The sequence below is a fragment of the Urocitellus parryii genome, chromosome X (genome assembly GCF_045843805.1).
Source record: "Urocitellus parryii isolate mUroPar1 chromosome X, mUroPar1.hap1, whole genome shotgun sequence".
Taxonomy (NCBI): Eukaryota; Metazoa; Chordata; class Mammalia; order Rodentia; family Sciuridae; genus Urocitellus; species Urocitellus parryii.
Genome location: NC_135547.1, coordinates 17988675 through 18002062, shown reverse-complemented (window position 1 = coordinate 18002062; position 13388 = coordinate 17988675). Strand labels below are relative to the sequence as shown.

Sequence of the window (13388 nt, the reverse complement as noted above, 5' to 3'; positions counted from 1 at the left end):
TGTGTGTGTGTGTATTTTTTAGCCAATCTTGTACTTTTCTTTAAAAGACATGGAGAAGTTCTTAGATTGAATTCCAACTTGTTTTGAACAGATGGTTTTGATACTTTTACTAGCAGTATAAAATAGCTTAGATTTAATCAGAGATTTTTCTATTCTTTCATTTAGATTCGAGATCTTTAAAATGGTTGTTAGCTTCTGAGAACATGCTGCTTAAATTTAAAATGGATTGAGAACTGTTGTTTTAGGAAGTTGTTTCTTTTACAGAGACTTCACTATTAGTGTTAACATTAAAATTATGTTAAATGGGCCATATTAAAATGGCCTTTTTTGATCTCTTAGATCTTGACTTTTATTATACAAAATAGTATTGATTTCACATCTGAACTCCAGATTAATCCATCTATTATAAAGTTCTGGTTAAAAATACAATCATTTTGTACATGTGTTGAAATATCATGATGTACCCCATATGTACAAATATTATAGGTTAATCTAAAAATTTTTAAAGAAAGGGAAATTGCATGGAAATGAAGGGAGACCCTCATTGCTATACAAAATTACATATAAGAGGTTGTGAGGGGAATGGGAAAATAAACAAGGAGAGAAATGAATTATAGTAGATGGGGTAGAGAGAGAAGATGGGAGGGGAGGGGAGGGGGGATAGTAGGGGATAGGAAAGGTAGCAGAATACAACAATTACTAATTGGGCATTATGTAAAATTGTGGATGTATAACCGACGTGATTCTGCAATCTGCATTTGGGGTAAAATTGGGAGTTCATAACCCATTTCAATCTAATGTATGAAATATGATATGTCAAGAGCTTTGTGATGTTGTGAACAACCAATAAAAAAAATAAAATTAAAAAAAAAGAAATGTTTAATATGATAGAAATGCTAATTTCCCTGATTTGATCATGATGTACATGTATCAGGTTATACTGAACCCAATCAATATGTACAATTAAAATAATAATTTAAAAATAAAAAAAAATTTAAAAAGTAGTCTGGCAAAAATTACTCTTAGGTAAACAGACTGGATAAATAATAAGGACAAAATGCTTTTAAGACCATAAAGTGTGACTTTAAAAAAACCCTTCATAGTTCTTTCCTTCTGTTTTTTTTCTTCACTTAATTCTAGAATTGAATCCAAAAATCTTTTGTGAATGGTTACAAGTAGGTGCTGGGGGTGTAGCTTAGTGGTAGAGTACTTGTTTAGCATGCACAAGGCCCTGGGTTCCATCCCCAGCACCATTTAAAAAAAAGTTATAAGCAAGTCTTCCCACCTTTTATTACTTCAGATTTTAAGTGTATTTATTCAATACTCTTGAGTTTTCAGTGGCCATATATGTTAACATCTGAGGATCGAGACTCATGACTTATATATGAGCATACTGGGACAGGATATTTGAGATATTTAAGAAGGATGATTAATATATCCTGATTAATATAGCCAGCTCCCATTTTATTCTCTAGATTTCTGAAGCTGATAGTACCATCTAGTGGTAGAGAAAAATCACTGCAGACTATATAAAGTACGTAGAATAATTTTGACCACCTTTTTGCTCTGTCAAACTTATTAGTGAGAGAGATCTAATTTTAATTTTTTCAAGAAAATTTATTTTAATGTAACTGGAAGGATCACTATAATTTCAAACTCATGATACAGTTGATTTGAATTTGGGATTTAATGTATACTTCTGTAGAATACCAGGACTTCTTGTATCATAGGCATATAAAGTGTGCTTATACTCATAACTGTAGAATTTGAAATGTAATTTAATATTTTTAAAAATTACAGAGTATATTTTTGTTGTATTTTTGGCTTTATCACATTCATCTGCCTCAAACTTATTTTATATTGAGTGCTTTGTCAGAAACAGAACTTCTAGTTGTTCTAATGGGAAACATATGTTCTACTTTATGATTGTGATTTATGAGAGGGGTTATAGGATTGTATTTCAGGGACTATTTTTGAGAATTGTACTACACTAGTCTCTAGAGCAATACCTGTGGTAATTTCTTGATCATATGCCATCTGTGGTTCAGTACTGCTGATATTTAATATAAGATTAATGCTATGTAAATTAATCTGCCATGTTAGCTTTATATGATATGCGCTCTTTTGGAATATTAAATTCAAGAATAATATAGCAATTTGATTTTCCCATCTTAAGTAAAATATTATTTATTATTAAATACTTAAAACCCATGGCATCAGTATTATTCAGGAAAAAAATGGATTGTGAGTTAACAGAAGCAATTTTTTTCTTTAATCTGTAGCCCAATGTCCTTAGCTGCTTGAATGAAGTTTTGAGCTATCACTGTATCACTAGATTTTTAAAATGCCAGTCCTTGGAACTATATATTTGCCTCGTAGTTGTGATGGCCTTAGATAGGCTTCCTGTAAAATGACTTGAAATGTGCAAGAAAGCATTTCTGATTAAAAATAGTTCCCTATCAATGGTGACAGTTAACTGAGTACAAGTTCCCTCTGGAATTATACCCAGGTAGATACTTATTTCACCCACAGTGTGTGAGGCCTGTTATGTGATAAACTAGATGGATCTCTGCACCCCAGAAGCTTAAAATCTTACTTGAGAAAGGTTCTTAAATAAGTAATTGCACAATTAATTGGTTACCATTGTGAACCTTTATGAGGAAGAGATGAAAGATACAGAAAAGAGAATTCAGCATACGAGCAAATCAACTGGCCTGGGATATGAAGTCATTTCCATTTTAACAGGAGGGAAAGAAGAAGATAGGAGGCTCCTATCTGGTCTATTTTCTCTGGAGAAATGTAGGAAGAGATATAGGAGTCTAAAATAGGAGAGAAAAAAGAATAACTTTGACTACCAAGAGAGGAAGTTGCTTAGAGAAATTTAATAGTTGAGGCTGGTATTCATGAATTTAAATAGCAGTACCCAACAGTTAGGTCATGTGACTTTTCTTCCAACAATTCAGGGTCCTGAGTATAGAAAGTGGTTAGCTGGTTAACTCAGACTTGGTATTTTGTCAAATGGGTTCAAATGAGGAAGTAAAGGAATGAGGGAATTTAGGATATTTATTGAGAGAAATCTGAGCTAGATAGGGAGAGAAGTGGAGAAAAGAAATAGGAAAAAAAAAGAAGGAATCAATGGACAGGAGGTCCTGATAGGGTTGAAGAATACTTTTGAAAGCAAGCATTTTGGTCACAAAGTACAATATAGGAGTTTCAGAGGTAAAACCATTTTAGATTATTGTAAGGTATCAGGGTGTGACTATGGTAATTAAGTGATTGACAGGATACATCACTGAAGATCAAGGAACTGAGTGGCTAGTGTGGCTTGGATTGTCCATGTGGACAGTTGAAATCACCTAAAGCAGGATTTGAGATGGAGAAAATGATTGTGGACTGTGTTAATGAAAATTTGATGCCTGTGGTCACGTGATTGGGAATTATTAGCAACAAGGAGAGGAAGTAAATAGCATAGCTCGTTTCTGTTAAAGAGTGCAATCAGACTGTGGACCAGCAGAATTGACATTCCCTGGGAGCTTACTAAAAATGCCTAATCTCAAACAGGGCATTGTGGCACATGCCTGTAATACCAGCAGTTTGGGAGGCTGAGACAAGCAGATTGCAAGTTCACAGCCAACCTCAGCAATTTAGCAAGTCCCTAAGCAACTTAGTGAGACCCTATTTCAAAATAAAATATGAAAATGGGCTGGGGATGTGGTTCAGTGGTTAAGTGGCCCTGGGTTCAATTCCTGGTGCAAAAAAAAAAAAAAAAAAAAAGCCTAATCTCAAGCCTTACTTCTATTTACTAAATAGGAATCTCCATACTAATTAGATTCCTAATTGTATTTTGTACCCTTTAAAATTTGAGAAGCAGTGGCTTAGCTGAATGGCATGGACCTCAAAGAGGTAGGGCTTTCATGAGAGGGTAGAGAATGAATGCCTTGACAACGCTATCTTGTAGAACTTTCCTTAACAATGGAAATATTCCTTATTTGCACCATCCAGTGTGGTAGTTACATGTGGTTATTGAGTACTGTATTTAACTGATGTCATGTCTTTCTAGTCTTAATAGAAAATTTATACTTTAAAAATGGGCAGGAATAGCCAGAATTAAACCTTACATCTTGGAATTGGATGTAGCTCACTGGTAATGTGCTTGCCTAGTACATACAAGGCCCTGGGTTCCATCCCCAGCACCACCACCACAAACAGCAACAAAACCCCTACATTTTAAGTGTTTTTCCCTGTGTGTGTCTAGTTAATAACTATATTCTTTACCATTTTAAGACAGTATTTTAAAATATCTAGTATTGATAATAGCAAATTGCTAAATTGCTCCAACTTTTTACTTCTACTGGTCTCTGTTTTGTACAGGTATTTTATTAGGATAGATTATCATCACTAAACATTTGGGCACCTGCAAGAAACCATGGATAAACATGAAAATGGTTCATTTAAAATCATTTTCATTAAAAGGTTAATGCCTTGGGCTGGGATTGTGGCTCAGTGGTAGAGCACTAGCTTAGCATGTGCAAGGCCCTGGGGTTCGATCCTCAGCACCACATAAAAATAAATAAATAAATAAAGATATTTTAAAAAATAGGTTAATTCCTGTGTACTTAATAATTTATTTTGAGCAAAATAAAACTTTGATATGATAGGAAAAGGTATCTAGAATAGGTCCTGAGTTTTTTAAAAATTTTTTTATTATTAATTGTTCAAAACATTACAAAGCTCTTGACATATCATATTTCATACATTTGATTCAAGCGGATTATGAACTCCCATTTTTACCCCGTATACATATTGCAGATTCACATCGGTTACACATCCACTTTTTTACATACAGCCATACTAGTGTATGTTGTATTCTGTTGGGTCAGATGGTGGTTCCATTCCCAGCTTTCCAAGGCCGCACTAATTTGCAGTCCCACCAGCAATGTACAAGTAAGTGTACCCTTTTCCCCACATCCTCGCCAGCACTTGTTGTTGTTTGACTTCTTAATGGCTGCCAATCTTACTGGAGTGAGATGTTATCTTAGGGTGGTTTTGATTTGCATTTCTCTGACTGCTAGAGATGGTGAGCATTTTTTCATGTACTTGTTGATTGATTGTGTATCCTCCTCTGAGAAGTGTCTGTTCAGGTCCTTGGCCCATTTGTTGCTTGGGTTATTTGTTTTCTTATTGTTTAATTTTTTGAGTTCTTTGTATACTCTGGATATTAGGGCTCTATCTGAAGTGTGAGGAGTAAAAATTTGTTCCCAGGATATAGGCTCCCTATTTACCTCTCTTATTGTTTCTCTTGCTGAGAAAAAACTTTTTAGTTTGAGTAAGTCCCATTTGTTCCTAGATGCCCTTCAATAGATGAATGGATAAAAAAAAATATGGCATTTATACACAATGGAGTATTACTCTGCACTAAAAAATGACAAAATCATGGAATTTTCCTGGGAAATGGATGACATTAGAGCAGATTATGCTAAGTGAAGCTAGCCAATCCCTAAAAAACAAATGCCAAACTAAGAACAGCAGGGAGGAAGAGCATGAGAAGAAGATTAACATTAAACAGGGAGGAGAGGTGAGAGGGAAAGGGAGAGAGAAGGGAATTTGCATGGAAATGGAAGGAGACCCTCATTGTTATACAAAATTACATATAAGAGGAAGTGAGGGGAAAGGGAAAAAAACAAGGGGGAGAAATGAATTACAGTAGATGGGGTAGAGAGAAAAGACGGGAGGGGAGGGGAGGGGGATAGTAGAGGATAGGAAAGGCAGCAGAACACATCAGACACTAGTATGGCAATATGTAAAATAGTGGATGTATAACCGATGTGATTCTGCAATCTGTATATGGGGTAAAAATGGGAGTTCATAACCCACTTGAATCAAATGTATGAAATATGATATGTCAAGAACTATGTAATGTTTTGAACAACCAATAATAAAAATAAAAAAAACGATTATGTGTATAGAGACTGAATGATAAAACAAACGTAAAATATTAACATTTGTGGAATCCAAGTAAAAGGCATTAAGTCTGAAATTAAAAGATACAGTAGTAATAAGTGCTAGAATTACATTGACCATAAAACCCCATGCTTTCTGAGACACGGTAAAGAAATCTTTGGTGTCTAACCTTGGAGACTGTGGTCTTGATTTTATTCAGGGACTTGTGGATTTCCTGATTGACAGGTTAGAATCTTTATTTCAGAGATTGCCTGTTAAATCCTGTAACTCCATGTATGTTTCAGGAAATAGGTCACTATAGTTATAGTGGAAGTATATTGTAAGAGTGTTATAGTTTATATAGATTTAAAGTCTTTGCTTGCTGTAGTATTCACTTAGTGTTTTCTTTGTTCTTTTTCTGAAGAATGCAATGCAGTTTCTAGTGTCCAATACTTTTATTAAATGGAAACTTAGGAAATTTTAATACATGTATTAAAATGTCATACTGGACTACATAAATATGGGTGATTCCTATGTGTCAGTTAAAAATACTTATTAAAAAATCTAATTAAAAAAGTTTAGTACCATTGAAAATGTTTATGAAGTACTGGGTAGATAGTATCATACTGATCAATAGTGTGGGCTTTTTAATTGGATTTATATTTGAATTTTAGCTTTGTTACTTCCTAGTCATATGATCCTGGGCACATTATTTGATGTTTCTCAAATGAGAGCCTTAGATATTATATCTGTAAAATGAGGATTAGATCCCCAGCACTGTAAAAACAAACCCCACCTATCTCATAGGAGTATATAAAGCTTTTAGTAGTGTTCCTGGCACATAATATTGCCAGTTACTGTGTTCTGTATCTTTGTTGTCATTATTGTCCTTTAAAACTCTGCCTGCTTTTATTACCACTTATCTTTTCATATGTTCTTCCTTGAAAGACAGTGGAATTTAAGTTGTATTTCTGATTTAATTTGGAAAATTTTAGGAACATATGCATATTGTGATCTTTGTACCACGTAGAATGAACTAACTCCGTATTCTTTTGTATTCACCAGATTTATTGACCACCCATGTGCAAAGTACCATGAGGCATTATATATGTTCATTTTGATTTAGCGCATTACAGACTTTCATTGTAGGATATTTCATAGTACATGAAAGTAGAGAGAACAGCATAACAAACTCCCATGTACCCATCACCTGGCTTTAGTAATCTTCAGATCATGGCCAATCTTGTTTCATTACCTCCCATCTGGATTATGTTGAATTAAATCTCAGACATTGTATTTCATTTTAGCATACTTAATTAAGAATAATATATTTTACATCTTTTTATATGCATATGTAGGTACCTAATGCAAAAGCATAAAATGTATAATTTATCTGATATCTTTCCTGAAAATGCAAAAAGCTGTTTACTAGCCACACAGAGCATGCAAAGTAAATGCACATCACAGTTGCACTGGAGAGGCAGGGCAAGTGACCACTTGTTTTCCTTTCCATAAAGATACTCAGCAGAGGTAGTGATTAATTAATGCCTATCCTTGTTCTTTTTTTCTAATCCCAGTGAACATTTATTGAGTGTCTGCACCTCAGGGAATTTAGAAAAGAATCCTTTTGTGGACAAAAAGCTTGTAATCTACACATTATACAAGAGTAATATGTAACAAATGAATAGAACTTTATAGTTTAAAAAGTGTTTTTGAAAGTAATTTCTTAAAGCAATCTTGTGAGGAAGGTATTAGCTTTAGTCCCATCTGATACATGAGGAAACTTTGCTTTGCAAATGGTTAAGTAACTTAAACAAGTTAAGACCTATTATATGGCAGTTAGACTTTGTGTCCAGGGGTCCTTTCTGCTCCACACTGTTAACTGATGTGAGAACTGAGGAGGAGGACAGAAATGGAACATAAACCAGGAAGGATGATGAGGGAAACACTCATTAAGGAGGAAAAGAGAGCTGGGGTTGTGGCTCAGTGGTAGAGTGCTTGCCTAGCATGTGTGAGGCACTGGGTTCAATTCTCAGCACCACATATAAATAAATGAATAAAATAAAGGTTCATCAACGTTTAAATTTTTTTTATTTTTTTATTATTTTTTTTTAAAAGAGAGAGTGAGAGAGGAGAGAGAGAGAGAGAATTTTTAATATTTATTTTTTAGTTCTCATCGGACACAACATCCTTGTTGGTATGTGGTGCTGGGGATCGAACCCGGGCCGCAAGCATGCCAGGTGAGCGCACTACCGCTTGAGCCACATCCCCAGCCCCTTAAATTTTTTTTAAAGAAGGAAAAAAGAGCTGGGGTTGTGGCTCAGTGGTAGCACACTTGCCTCACATGCATGAGGTACTGGGTTCAATCAATCCTCAGCACCACATAAAAATAAATAAATTCTTTGTGTCCATCTGCGACTAAAAAATTTTTTTTTAAAAAAAGGAGGAAAAGAGAAATCAGTAAAAGGACATACAGAGCTTTACAATACTAAAAAGAAAAGAGAGTTGTTGTCCTGGTAAGTTGGCCCCTCCTCTGCACCATAACAGAGGCAAACCAAAGGGAAACCAAGAGGGGTCTTGCCATTCTTAAGCCACATAGACATTTGAGGGTTGTGTTCATAAGAGGCTGGGAATGTTGGGTGGCACAGGAGGGAAGATAATCTTATTTTGTCACCTACATTATCAACTTGAATTTTTAGAAATCACTGCTGTGTCATATTCATTTGTTTGAATAGTTACATCAATGTTGTACAAAGATCACCTGTACAGAAGACTATATACTTCAAGGAGGCTTCTGCTGTTTCTGGCTCTTATAACTCACTTTCCAAATTCTTTTGCTAAAGGCAAACAGTACTTCCAGTTTCTCCAGTATCTTTCCCGAGAGATTCTATTCATACATAAACATACATAAACAGTTCTTTTTCTAACTTCAGGAGCATATTGAAGCGTGTATTTCTTTGATGAGTTTTACCATTTTAAAGGTATATCTGTAGTTACTCATTGACATATATGTGTCCCACTCTGGCTTTTTGTCCTTGGCCAAAAATATTTGATCTTTCTGAACTTTCTTATCTGTAAAATGGGAGCATGGAAGATGACTGATACAACTTTATAGGATTGTGAGGCTCTCATGAACCTTATATAATGTTTGTAAACTGCATAGCACATCTGGCATAGTAAAAACTCAAAACATTGTATTTCTAGCATGTGTGTATAGATTTTTATTTTACAAATAAAAGTTAAGATATTGTATAGTGAGCAAAGATAAATGGAGAAAGATGTTCATTACAACACATGTAATAGCAAAAATAATGAGAAGAACTTACAGGTCATGTAATAGTGAGCTGGTTAAATACAATGGATTACTCTTTGTTCTTACAAGGAAGGAAGTAAATTTGCATATACTGACAAGAAAGGTCATCAAGCTACGTTGAATAGAAACTGGGGGGTGCAGAATACTATGTTTGGGATGCCATTTGTAGCATATCTTTTTTGGGATACTGGGAATTGAACCTAGGGGCACTTTACTACTGAGCCACATCCCTAACCCCCTTTTTATATTTTATTTTGAGGCAGGGTCTCACTAAGTTGCTTAGGGCTTGCTAAATTGCTGAGGCTAGCTTTCAACTTGTGATCCTCCTGCCTCAGCCTCTCAAGTCACTGGAATTACAGGCATGTGCCACTGTGAATGGCTATTTGTTGTATATTTTTGAAAGACATTTGCATACTCAGAGAAAATAATAGCTAACATTTATGAAGAGCTTCTTATGTGCCAGGTACTATTCTAAGTACTTTATAAGAACTAACTCATGCAGTTTATTCAAGAACCTTTTAAAGTAAATCTCCTATTGTAGGACATCTCATATGGCAGATCTAAGGTTCAAACTGAGACCCTTGACCTATGAGGCTTAGAAAGGGAACTGCCAACAATGGTTACCTCCCTGGGAGGGAGGGAGAGAGGGAAGGAGAGAGGCTGACTAAGGGGTCAGCTGGAAGTGCAGAGCAGGTGGAAGTGAAGGTAGGAGGAGGATTTTAACTTCTTGTATGCAGGTAAATCTTTTGTGATATGAAATGAAAAAAATAGTTTGTTTAAATGTTTTTAAAAAGTTGAACAATTTTGAAGTGGGAAGAGAAAAACCAAAGAAGCAGTAGGTAGCAACCATGAAAAATTCACTACTTTTAAATTCACATTTTCATGTGAATTTTCAATTAATTTTTAAGATAAAGTCCTATAACTGAAATCACTGGATCAAAGGATACAAACTTAAAAAGTCCCTAATACACATTGCTATATCACTTTACAGAAAACTTGTGATGGATCACGTTTTCATCATTGATGGGTGAACATTACTCCCTCTTTACCACATTAGGTATTACAAATTATTGTAATTACAAAAGTAGCACAGTGCTTATTGTTTAAAAAATTAAATAATAAAAAGAATACTATTAAAATTAGCTTCAAAAGCTCTCTTCTCACCCTCAAATCACATTCTCTAGTAGTAGCTAGTAATGATAGCTTGTTGTACGTATATTTTCCCAGAGACATTTTTATATACAAACTTATATATATGTGCAATTGCACATTTTTAAAAAATGGCATTATACTGTATGCATATCATGTTATACAACCTGCTGTTTTCATTCTGTGATCTATTACAGACCTCCTTTCTTATCACTTGTCAGCATACAGATCTACGTCTTTTTTTTTTTTTTTTTTTTTTTTTGGTATTAGGGATTGAACCCAAGGATGCTTAACCACTGAGCCACAACCCCAGCTCTTTTTATGTTTTATTTGGATACAGGGTCTCACTGAGTTGCTTAGTGCCTCACCATTGCTAAGGCTGGCTTTGAGCTTGCAATCCTTCTGCCTCAGCCTCCCAAGCTCCTGGGATTATAGGCACACACCACTGTGCCTGGCCCGACCTCATTCTTTTTGATAGTCATATTCCATAGAATAAGTGGAACCATATTTTATTTGTAGATTTGTCTGTTAATAAAAATAGGCTGCCTACTTTTTCATGATTACAAATAATACTGTAACAATCTACCTTGTACAAATAAACTTATGTACTTAATATAAGTGACTGTGGGATAGTCCTAGAAATGGGGTGGCCAGGTCAAAGGTTGTGCTTTTAACATTGAAATAGATACAGTCACATTGATTCTAAAACTATATACCCAGTTTATGCTCCCACCAGCAGTGTCTAATGCCATATACTTGGCTGGATAATATCAATCTTTAGTTTTTGCTAACCTGATAATCTCATTTAATTTTCATTTCTGTTATCACTAGTAAGGTTGGGCTTCTGTACATAAGTTTTTAGTCATTATTTTTTTCTGTGAATGGCCTGTTTCTGTCCTTTGTACATTTTCCTCTTGGGGTTGTCTTTTTTTTTTTTTTTACTTTTTCTTTTTTTAGTTGTTAATGGTTGATTTATTTTATTTTATTTATATACGGTGCTGAGAATCAAACCCACTGCCTCACACATGCTAGGCAAGCGCTCTACCTTTGAGCCACAACCCCAGCCTTTGGGATTGTCTTTTTAAAATTGAATTGTAGAGTTGAGCGTAGTGGCACTGTCCTCTAATCACAGTAATTAGGAAGGCTGAGGCAGGAGGATTGCAAGTTTGAGGCCAGCTTTGGCAATTTTAGTGGACCCTGTCTCAAATGAAAGGTCTGGGGATGTAGCTCAGTGGATGTGAGAACAGAATAAAATAGAAGGCATTCTCTATAATCTAGGTGTTAATTCTCCATCACTATAAGCAAATGATTACCAATTTACTTGTTTTTTTCCCATGTTTGGGATTGAACCTAGGGCCTCATGTATGCTAGGCAAGTTCTATACCACTGAGCTACACCCTCAGCACAATTTGTCTTTTAATTTAGTTTAAGGTGCCTTTTGCTATACAAAAGTTGCTAATTTTTAGTCCCATCTCTCAATCTTTTCCTTTATGGCTACTAAGGTGTCCCAGTCTAAAATTTATAAACAAGAATTCTCTATTTTCCTCTCTTTACATTTATAGTTTATTTTATGATTATATTTTAATACATCTGTACTTTTTCATATTGTATGAGGAAAAGAATCTCATTTTTTAAAAAAATGGGTAAGCAATTTTTATCATGTCGTCCCCCCCATCTGAAATACCACCATTATTATCATATTCTCAAATCTCCCTATACACATTGGCCTGTTTTGAAACTTTCTGTTCTCTTCCTCTGTCTATTCTCGTGCTAGTATTTTCAAGTGCTGTTGCTTTATATTATATTTTTATTTTTATTTTTTTAAGGGGGGGGAGAGAGAATTTTAATATTTATTTTTTAGGGTTTTTTTTTTTTTTGGCAGACACAACATCATTGCTTGTATGTGGTGCTGAGGATCGAACCCGGGCCGCACGCATGCCAGGCGAGCGCACTACCGCTTGATCCACATCCCCAGCCCCTATAGTATATTCTTCTGTGTTCTTACCTATTTACTTTTCCAGAAATCAACTTTAAGATCTATTTTATTGGAATTTCATTAAATTAGGTTAGCAAGAACTGATTTCTAATGTTGATACTTATCGTTCATCTAGAAGCATGACTTATTCTCTCCATTTAAAAGGGACTTATATATTTTCATTTCTAACACATTTTTGGTTCATTGTAATCTTATAATTTTATAATTTTGAAGTTTGCTTTATTGATAGATAAAAATGATGTATCATTTAATTTGTGTTTTGATTCTAGAGAAGTTACATATTTTTAAAGTATGTTTATTAACTTCCTATGCTCTGTAAATTTTTTCATCAGCTCCTTGATCCATTATTCCATTGGGGTCTTAATCATATATGAGCTTATTGTGTCATAAGGATACTTATCCTCTGTCACAGATACAGGAGACACCGTTCCAGTTTATTGTTTGCGTTTTAATTTACCACTTCTTTTTACTCCCCAGAAATTTGAAAGTCTAATGTAGTTAAGTGTATGAATCCTTTGTGATTTTAGTATTGCTCTTAGAAAGTCCTGTAAATTTTTTTTTGCTGAATATTGCATGTTTATGAGAAATATGCCATATGAAAAACTAGTCATATTGGCCTGATAAAAGAATCAGTTCTTAGTTTATTTATAGATGTTTAATAATACAATATTGTGGTATTAGTGATGTTCATTTTCATAACAGACAACTGAATATGTTGTATGTATACATATGTATATATGCACGTGACTGAAATGTTTTATATACATACACACAAATATATTTGAATGATTGGAACATTTGGTTATCATTTTTCATTTTAAGAATTTTAATTTTTGGCAAGTGTAAGTAATTTTAGTAGAACCGTGTATAAATTGTTTAGTTTGAATATTTAAATAGGCAATATGCTCTGATATGATATTTGATATAGTGTTAAGGTCAGAAATCATTTTAAGTTGAATTTTCTGTCTTCACAGGAATTTATTTGCATGA

At 34.4% G+C, this 13388-nt stretch overlaps 1 protein-coding gene across 3 annotated transcripts in view; it reads left to right on the top strand.

Moving 5' to 3' along the window:
- Phf6 (PHD finger protein 6) overlaps positions 1 to 13388 on the top strand; it is a 50162-nt gene that overhangs the window by 19127 nt on the left and 17647 nt on the right. The gene's annotated exons all lie outside the window — the stretch shown is intronic.